Here is a 9,201-nt window from a genome sequence, read left to right as displayed (position 1 = left end):
TATTCTAGAATCAGTCAACCACTGCTGAGCTTTTTGGCCTAGCACCATTTTTAGGTCATGGGGGGTATGGGCTTTAATTTTTCCTTGCAGGGTTAACTTTTGAGCTTCTTCTATTAGGATGGCTGCTGCTGCAATTGCTTGCAGACAAGTTGGCAATCCCTTGGCTACTGGGTCTAGTAGTTTTGAGAGGTAGGCTATTGGCTTTTTATGCCTTCCCCACTCCTGAGTTAATACCCCATATGCAATTCCTCCTTCTGTGCTCACAAACAGGTTAAACTCTTTCTTAAGGTCAGGCAGGCTTAGAACAGGTGCTGAGGATAGTTTCGTTTTCAAATTTTGTAGTTGTTCTTCATCTTCTTTTGTCCATTTTATAGGCTCAAAGTCTACTAATTTATCATAAAGGAACCTCACACTTTTAGTGTATTGATCTAACCACAGCTTACAATAACCAAACAGGCCTAGTATCTTCCTTACATCTCTCTTCGTCTTGGGAGCTGGGATAGACAGGATACCTGAGATTCTTTCAGGACTTAATTTCTTATATCCTTCTCCAATTATATGACCTAGGTAGATCACCTCAGGTTCTACAAATTGTAGTTTTTCTTGGGATACTTTTAGACCATTTTCTCCTAGGAAATTTAAGAGTCGAACACTAGTGGCTTTGACCCGGCCTCGCTCTTCTCCAGATACTAATAAGTCATCTACATACTGTAAGATCTGAACATTTTCCTCAGGGATGAACTGCCTCAATAATTCCTCTAGTGCTTGCCCAAAGAGGTTTGGGGATTCTGTAAACCCCTGTGGGAGACGTGTCCACCTTAGCTGCTGCTTCCTCCTTCTGTCAGGATCTTCCCACTCAAACGCAAACCAGCCACGACATTCCTCTGCTAGCGGGCATGCCCAGAAGGCATCTTTCAAATCTATAACTGTGAGCCAGGCATGCTCTCTTGGAATTTGGCTTAACAGGGTATAGGGGTTGGATACCACGGGGTGTCTGGTAATAGTTTTCTTGTTTACTTCCCTTAAGTCCCGAACTAGCCTGTATTTCCCTTCTGCTTTTCTTACAGCTAGTATAGGGGTGTTATGGGGGGACATGCATTATTCTAGAATACCTTGCTCTCGTAGTCATTCGATCACTGGGGCTAATCCTCTCCTGCCCTCAGGGGATATTGGGTATTGCTTGACTCAGATAGGGGGTGTATCTCTTTGCATTTCTATTTTTATTGGTGTGATGTTTAAATATCCACACTTACTTTCTTCCACCCATACTTTGGGGTCTATTTCTTCTATGTCCCTCTGGGTCAGTCTCATGACCTGGACTACCATCCTTCCATCTCGTGGGATGATCCCTACCCCCAATTGGACTTGCAAGTCCCTTCCCAAGAGATTACTTCCTAAATTTGGCAGATAGATAAAGTCTGCCAAACATTGTCTAGAATTCCCCTTGTTTTCTATATTTTCAGCTATAGATGCTTTAAATGGCCTTCCTTCCACCCCTAAAACCTCACAGACCTTCTTTCCAATGGTGACTCCTACTGGTAACTTGTTTATACTGGACTTATCTGCCCCTGTGTCAACTAAGAACTCAAAATCTTCATAATGGGGATCTACTTCAAAGTTTACCAAGGGCTCTTCTTGATGGTTCATTGGATCCCCTAACTTATAGAGCCCCTGACACCCCTAGTTGTCTCCTCTTGAAATCTCTTCTAAGACTTCTTGTTCTTTGTGAATTGCTTCATCAAGGTGAAATTTCTTACAATTCTTCTTAAGGTGTCCTATCTCACCACAGTAATAGCACCTCCTGTTGCTTTGTGAGGCCTCAGGTTTCCTGAACTTGTTAAGACTCTTATTTGTTTCATATGATGGTGCTGGTTGGTCTCTACCCCTTTTTGATAATGGCCCTGGTCTATTCCAACCTGGCTTAGACATCAGTGCTGGTGATTTTTCTACTCTTACACTTTCTTGAGCAACTGCAACCATAATTCTAGCTTTGGTTTTGGCCTTTTCTTCCTCCCTCCTTAAATATATTCTTAGGGCTTCTTTGAGCAACTTATTCATGTTCTTTTCTTGCCAGTCATCCATTTTTTCGAGCTTCTGTCTGATATCCGGCCAGGATTTAGTGACAAACTGGACCTTAAAGAGGACTTGACCCTCTGGGCTATCTGGGTCTATATTTGAATATAACTGGAAATTTCATTTTAGTCGGTTAAGCCAAATTGCTGTAGTCTCATCTTTCTCCTGAGTACTATCAAAGGCCAATTTTGTGTTGCTTCCCCTAGGGATAGACTCTTTGATTCCTCTCATCATGAGGGATCTATAGTCTCTCATGTTTTGCCTTCCTTCTTCCTGATTAGGATTCCAACTGGGGTCTACTAAGGGTATCTTTTGGTCCCCTGGGGGTCCCAGTCTATTTTCTCTTTCCCATATCTTCACCCCTGCTGTTCGGATCATCCGGACCTCTTCTGGAGAGAACAGGATGCTTAGAATAGAGTTCAGGTCTCCCCAGGTATAGATATTTGGCCCTAAGAATTGGTCTAACTGATTAGATATTCCAACAGGGTCTTCTACCAAATGTCCTATCTCTTTCTTAAATCCCCGAACTTCAGAAGTGGTCAAAGGTGCATCTACAAACCCAACTCCTCCAGCTGCCCCACCCATAGGAACTTCTCTAAGGGGAAAGAGCTTTTCCACCCTTGGTATTTTGGATCGGGTGTTACAATATGGCCCTTCTCCCAAGGCACCAGGTGGGGAAATAGTAGTGGTGATAGATGCTTGTTGGAGGCTATGGGGCATGCTAGGTGGTGAACAATCACTAGGGAAGGGTGGCCTCAGCTCCCAAGTGGGAGGAGGCAAGGAAACTTTCATTGGAGAAGGGGAGGAGGGAGTTGGGGAGATGGTTGGGGAAATTTGGAGAAGGGATGATGGGATAGGAGGGGCTGAAGGATTAGCTGGGGAAACGGTTGGGGAGGGAGCAGGAGTAGAGTGGAGTAGGTATTCGAGGGGGTCCCATTTTTTTCTTTTTCTAGTCTCTTTTTCTCCATCCTCTTCTTTTTTTCTTTGTAACTTGCATATTCTTACAGTCCCATCATTTCTACAGTTCTCCAGCCAGCAAGCTGCATAAGATAGTTGTTCTATATCGAGTTCTTCTTGGGCTTCTAGGTGTTGGTTTAACTGATTACACATCCACTGATCTCGGGTTCCATACCATGGCCACTCTCCCTGTAATTTTAACTTTGGCCATACTTCTGTACTGTAATTTATCATCTTACGCTTGTCCAGACCCTTTGTGGTTTCCCAAGAATCCCATTGGTCTAACAACTGCCCCAAGGGGCTGTTAGGAGGAATTCTCTTTGCTTTCTCTTCTGAAGGATCCGCTCCTTTGCTATAACCTCTTCCCATTTTCAGGCCTCAAAAAAGAAAAAATATATATACCGTAAAGTATGTCTCTCTCTAAAATGGAATATATAGATATGCAACTATCGTTCATTTGGCTCCTTCCCACAACCTAGTATTTTAAATCTCCTGACTGAACTTAATCTCTTCGAGCTAACCTCCCACTCTTGGCATTTATCTCTGTCCCTTGACCAGGATAACCACTAATCACACTCACATATATTGTCTTCTGCTTTCCTGTTCTTTTTTTGGACTTCTTGATGGAATTTCTAAGCTTGAACCCTGGGGAGGTCTCGCCCCAATTCTTACTTGGCATTTTGCCCAACCTCCTTACTAGGCTTAGGAAGCTTGGTCTCCCTGCTGAGGTAAGGTCGAACGTCCTGCCGAGCCTTACACTCAAACTCTGGCCAAGTCCCCTCGCCTGACTCTCCTACGAGGCTTAGCCTGCTTGCTTTTGTACTTGCCTCTTTACTTGCTTGCTTACTCTGCCTGCTAGAACATGCCTCCTGCCTGCCATAACACCTACCCGGCCTGCCAGGACATGCCCCTGCCTGCCAGGTCATGCCCCTTGCCTGTTAGGACATGCACCCTGCCTGCCAGGACATGTCCTCTGCCTATTAGGACCTGCCCCCCTGCCTTTAGGACATGCCCCCTGCCTTTTAGCACACTGCCCCTTGCCTGCCAGGACATGCCCCCTTCTTTCCAGGACCTATGCCCTATCTGCCAGGACATGCCCCTGTCTGCCAGGAAATGGCCCCTTATTGCCAGGACCTATACACTGCCTGCCAGGACATGCCCCCTGACTGCCAGGACATGACTCCTGCCTGCCTGTCAGGACATGCCTTCTTTCTCCCAGAACATGTCCCCTGCCTGCCAGGACCTGCCTCCTGCCTGCCAGGACATGCCCCCTTCTTTCCAGGACCTGTCCTTTGCCTGTTAGTACATGCCCTACCTGCCAGGACCTGCCCGCTGCCTGCCAGGAAATGGCCCCTTATTGCCAGGACATGCACCCTTCTTGCCAAGACCTTGCCAAGACCTGTCCCCTGCCTGTTAGGACATGCCTTTTGTCTACCAGAACATGTCTTCTTCCTGCCAGGACCTGCCCCCTGCCTGCCAGGACATGGCCCCTTATTGCCAGGACCTATGCTCTGCCTGCCAGAACATGCCCCCTGACTGCCAGGACATGACTCCTGCCTGCTTGCCAGGACATGCACTCTTCCTCCCAGGACATGCCCCTGCCTGCCAGGTCCTGCCCCTTGCCTGTTAGGACATGCCCCTTGTCTACCAGAACATGTCCCCTTCCTGCCAGGACCTGCCTCCTGCCTGCCAGGACATGCCCTGCCTGCCAGGGACATCCCACCTGCCTGGCTGTGGACAACCTCCTTGCCCTGATTGCCAGGGACTTACTTTATCCCTAGAGAATCTCCACATGCCCAGAGGAGGGCCTTTACCTCTAAGGAGACACCTCAGTCACTCCTCTATTCCACTCACTTCCCCCCGTTCCCGGCCAGCCCCTTCGCAGGAGTCCGGAAACGCGGTACTAGAGGGTCCCTCTCACTTCGGGGGTCCGAGCTGCCGGCCCCCGTCTCACTCACTCACTCACTCGCTCACTCATCTCCCAGTTTTTCTCACCAATCCATTGTCCCTTCGCATTGTTCCTCCACGTGGCTCGTCCACGTTGCTCCTCTGCGTGGCTCGTCTCACGCTGATCCTAGGGTCCAGTAGCCAGCAAAACCGAGGGTCCCTCGAAGCCGGTGGTCGAGCTGTCCAGCTGTCCAGGGTTCCTCTTCAGATGTGGCTATCCCAGACGAGTCCCCAAATTGAAATGAACAGGGTCTATGCCTTTATTAGTGCTCAGCTCTTTATTAAAAAGTCAGCTCGGCAGGGGGGTATTGTAGCTTCTTCCAGTAGCTGAAGGGTGAGGAGTCGCGCAGAGTCCGTCCCTGGAGTCTCCGTAGCACGCTGGTAGCCAGAGGTGAAGAGGTGTCCAGTCCGTATCTGCAGTCCCGATCAGCAAACCATCCTCTCTCCTTTCCTCCTGGCACACTGGTAGCCGAAGGGTGGGGGGATGTGCAGAGCCTGCTGCCAAGGTCCAGCAGCAGCTATCCCTCTCCTTCCCTCCTGGTAACAGCAGGAAGAGTGTCTGTTTTCCTTGTGCCTGCTTCCCACAGCCCAGTCCAATCTGGTGCTCAGCAGGTCATGGTGACAGGTCAAACACAGACTAGGGATGGGGTTCCCTTTTCACCAACCGGCACACCCATCCAGCCCCCTCCACTGTGCCCCTCTTTTTAATTTTGGGGTGTTTTTCATCCCCAAAACTCCCTCCCATGATTCCACTGGATTATTTTGCATCTTAGTCCTAGTTTGGGTGGGGGTGTAGGTGATTCCCCGGAGCAATTAGGTAATTAACATTTCAATGTCAGTACTTAGTTCCAGCCAAGTGTCCCAGCCAGGCTGTTTTGTTCATAACAGTCTGGCTCGGGGCTGCCGCGGCCCAGGGGCAGCCGCCGTGCCGGGACGGCTGTGGCGAGGGGCCGAGGCGGAGCTGCCCCGCCGGGTCGCGCTGCACGGGCACGGCACGGGCGGTGCTGAGCGCCGGGCAGGCGGCACCCCGAGCCCAGGGGCCACAGCCGCGGCCCTGCCTCCAACGGGTCGGGCACAGACAGCCCCGCAGGCAGAGCGGCGGCACCGGCACCGCTCAGCGCCCGAGGGGACGGAACCGATGCCAGAGGAGCCCAGGGGGCCCTGAGCGGGGCCCTGGTGCTGCCCGCCCGGCTCTCCCGGGCCTGTGGCCATCCCGGGCGCCAAGGGCTCGCTCTGTGCCGCGCTCTCCCTGCCCAACGGGGCTCCGGGTCGGCACCCAGCTCCTGCCACTGCCTTGAGAACACCGAGGGCCATTCGGGGGCAGAACTGAACTTGCCAGGGAGACAATTCATAAGGGACCTGTTTAGGCCTTTTACAGACTTGTTTAGGCTCTCTTCAAGTTGAGAAACAACATAAAATCCCAGGCTAAATCATGTGGTTCATCGTCTGGGGATTCCTTGAAGATGATTTGTAGCTTCCCATGGTGCCAAGCCGCGTCCCAGCGATAACCAAGGCCCAGGAGCTCTGATGCATGCAGCAGGGCTGGCACCAGGGAAGCGAGTCAACATCCCTACAGCTGCCCGCTCTGCCTGCAGGGGTGTCACACAACAGCAACGTTCCAGCAAGGACAGGCATTTTTACATCCTCAGGACAATGTGCTCTTGTGGTCCTGGTGGTGGATCAGAGAGAGGAAAGCCAAAGGTGACAGACTAAACTTGACTGTAGGAGAGGGATGGCTCAGCAGAGGACCTGGGGACCTGTGGTGCCAGCTCATGACCGGCCACTTGGACACAGCAGGAAGGCCCCAGACTATCACACTTCAGCTGGGAGGGTACAAAAGCCCAGAGGTTCTTTGTTCAGGATCCCCCAGAGGCACCAGCTCAAACTGCCACTGTTCCAGCACAATAAAATTGTATTAAGGATCCAGAGGTCCAACACTCTGCTATGGAGGACATTCACATTGCCAATCTTTCGGGCACTAGGAACCTTCCAATTTTGCTTTGCACTCAAGACAAATAAACCCCCAAACGTGCACAAATCACTCCTTTAGCCTTTCCACCTTTTATTTTCAGCCAATTTTTACTTTCTTCTCTGCTATCGTGTCCTCATCTTTCCAAAATTCCTGTGCCTATTTAAATCCAGCCTGGGATGGTGCACACATTTTTTTTTTAGCTCTGCAGAGATTTATCCCCAGCAATCCTGCCGACCACACACACTTCAATGTTGCAAAAACCTAACTCTGGACTGCAGAATGTGAATCCCACTCTGGTGTGTGAGATGGCAGAGCACCAGCGCAGGCACTGAAGAAGGGGCATTCTGTAGATTAGTGAAGTCACTATCAGAACTCAGTCTAGCTCTTAGAACTCCAGCACCACACCAGGAGTGGGGAGCTGCCTCGGAGCAGCACAATGTTCTGTGTTGGAATGCCTCCACCAAGTCCAGAGGCTGCCTCAGCCCCAGCCGCCATCCTGTGCATGGTGGCAGCGCTGAGGGCTGTGGCAGGGACACTCTTCCCTAGAACGGTTTCCCAACTTTTCCCTTCCAAGCAGGGGACCTGGAAATGTTTCTTCTGTCCTGACTTACCCTGTTTCCACCTTGTCAATACACAACTTGCTGTCTTACTCGCTTTATGCTGAGAAGGTTCTAAGAAGAAAATGAGAAACATGCTGTGATTATGACACCCAAAAAGAAGGCAAGAAAACAGTACTCCATGGTGTAGGGCCTAGAGAGTGGCTATTTGGTTCATTTGACAGCAGAGTGAGGGCAACAGCTCCACCAAAGACACACTTGTCCATTCCTTGCACACTACAAGCTTTTAAACTTTTTAACTTAATGTATACATTATACTTTCCTAACCTTCATATTGCAACATGTATTCCAATTACATCATTATATGAGCCCTTGTAGCACATGTGCAGTTTCTGCACGAGGTGGTCATCTAGGGATGACAGCCTGGCCAGAGAGGGAGAAACGACATTCGTTTTTCACAGTGGCTTGTGAGACCTTTTAGGGAGTTGCAGAAACAATGAGAACTTGTTAATATAAACAACCAGCAGGTGGTGTTTTTCTATTCTGATTTTCTGTTCTTCTTAAGGACTGTTTGTGAGAAAGATGTTTTTGTTAATTAGCCGGTCAATTAGAAGGTGTCAAACCTGTCTATAAAAGAGAGAGCTTCTGTATTAAACTTTCATCTTCTGCAATTCAGTCTCCTGGTGAGCTTGTGTAACTCTGGGCTTAATGATGACAGTTGCCAGCCTCCTGCTGATCATTTTGGATGAAGGCTCAGAAGGCTTCCTCCGGCTTCAACTTTTTTACCTCTGCTTCTGCACATGCTTTACAAGACTGTCTGTTCAAATAGCCAGTGGTTAATTCGCCTTTTGCAGTTAGCTTGTTCTGCTAAATTTGCTGATTTCTAGAAAGTGCTTCATTCCCATCCCCTGGTACAAAGTAACTACTTCTTTCTGCACAGCTTTTTGTGGAAAATGACAGGAGACAAGCACATTTTATAATGTTCAACAAGTCTCAGTTTATTCCAAGCACGTATGTACAGTTATACCCGTTATAATGAAGCTCATACATATTGCAAAATCTAAGCTCCTTATTGGTGTATCTAAAGGGGTCAACCCCGCCTTTGGGAACTTTCTATGCTTGCTTTGTTTTCCTTTGGGGACTTTCTGTGTTCAGTTATACTTATCTTTTTGCTGACCATTTTGCTGCTGGGAACTCGCTTACCCAAGGACATATGATATTGTTGCTACATCCACTATTGCTGCACTATGCCATTTTCAGCTATTGCTTCACTAACTGCACATAGTCATGGCCCCTCTCCCGAGGCCACTCATCCACAAAACTCTCCACACTTCCCCTGTTTCTGTCTTGAACCATTAAATTAGTTGTACACATCTTTGAATCTACTAGCTGCTGAAGACAGCTAAACAGGCAGGGCAAGATTAACAAGAGCAGTAAAACCACAATCAAGATTCCCACTGCATACATAATAAAGGTTCTTAGACAAGGACCAATTCCTAAGCTTTTAAGCCATTCTTCTATCCCCAGACCACATTCTTCTTTTAATTGATGAAGGCCCTGTTGTAGTTCTTTAATCTTAGCATGTATGGATACAGAATGGTCAGAGAGATTCATGCAACACATACCTTCAAATTCCTCACATCCATGTCCATGGGCCAATAATAAAAAATCAATGGCTGCTCTGTTCTGCAGTGC

This window comes from Lonchura striata, chromosome 21 (genome assembly GCF_046129695.1).
Source record: "Lonchura striata isolate bLonStr1 chromosome 21, bLonStr1.mat, whole genome shotgun sequence".
Classification (NCBI taxonomy): Eukaryota; Metazoa; Chordata; class Aves; order Passeriformes; family Estrildidae; genus Lonchura; species Lonchura striata.
Note: the sequence above shows the minus strand (reverse complement) of the source record.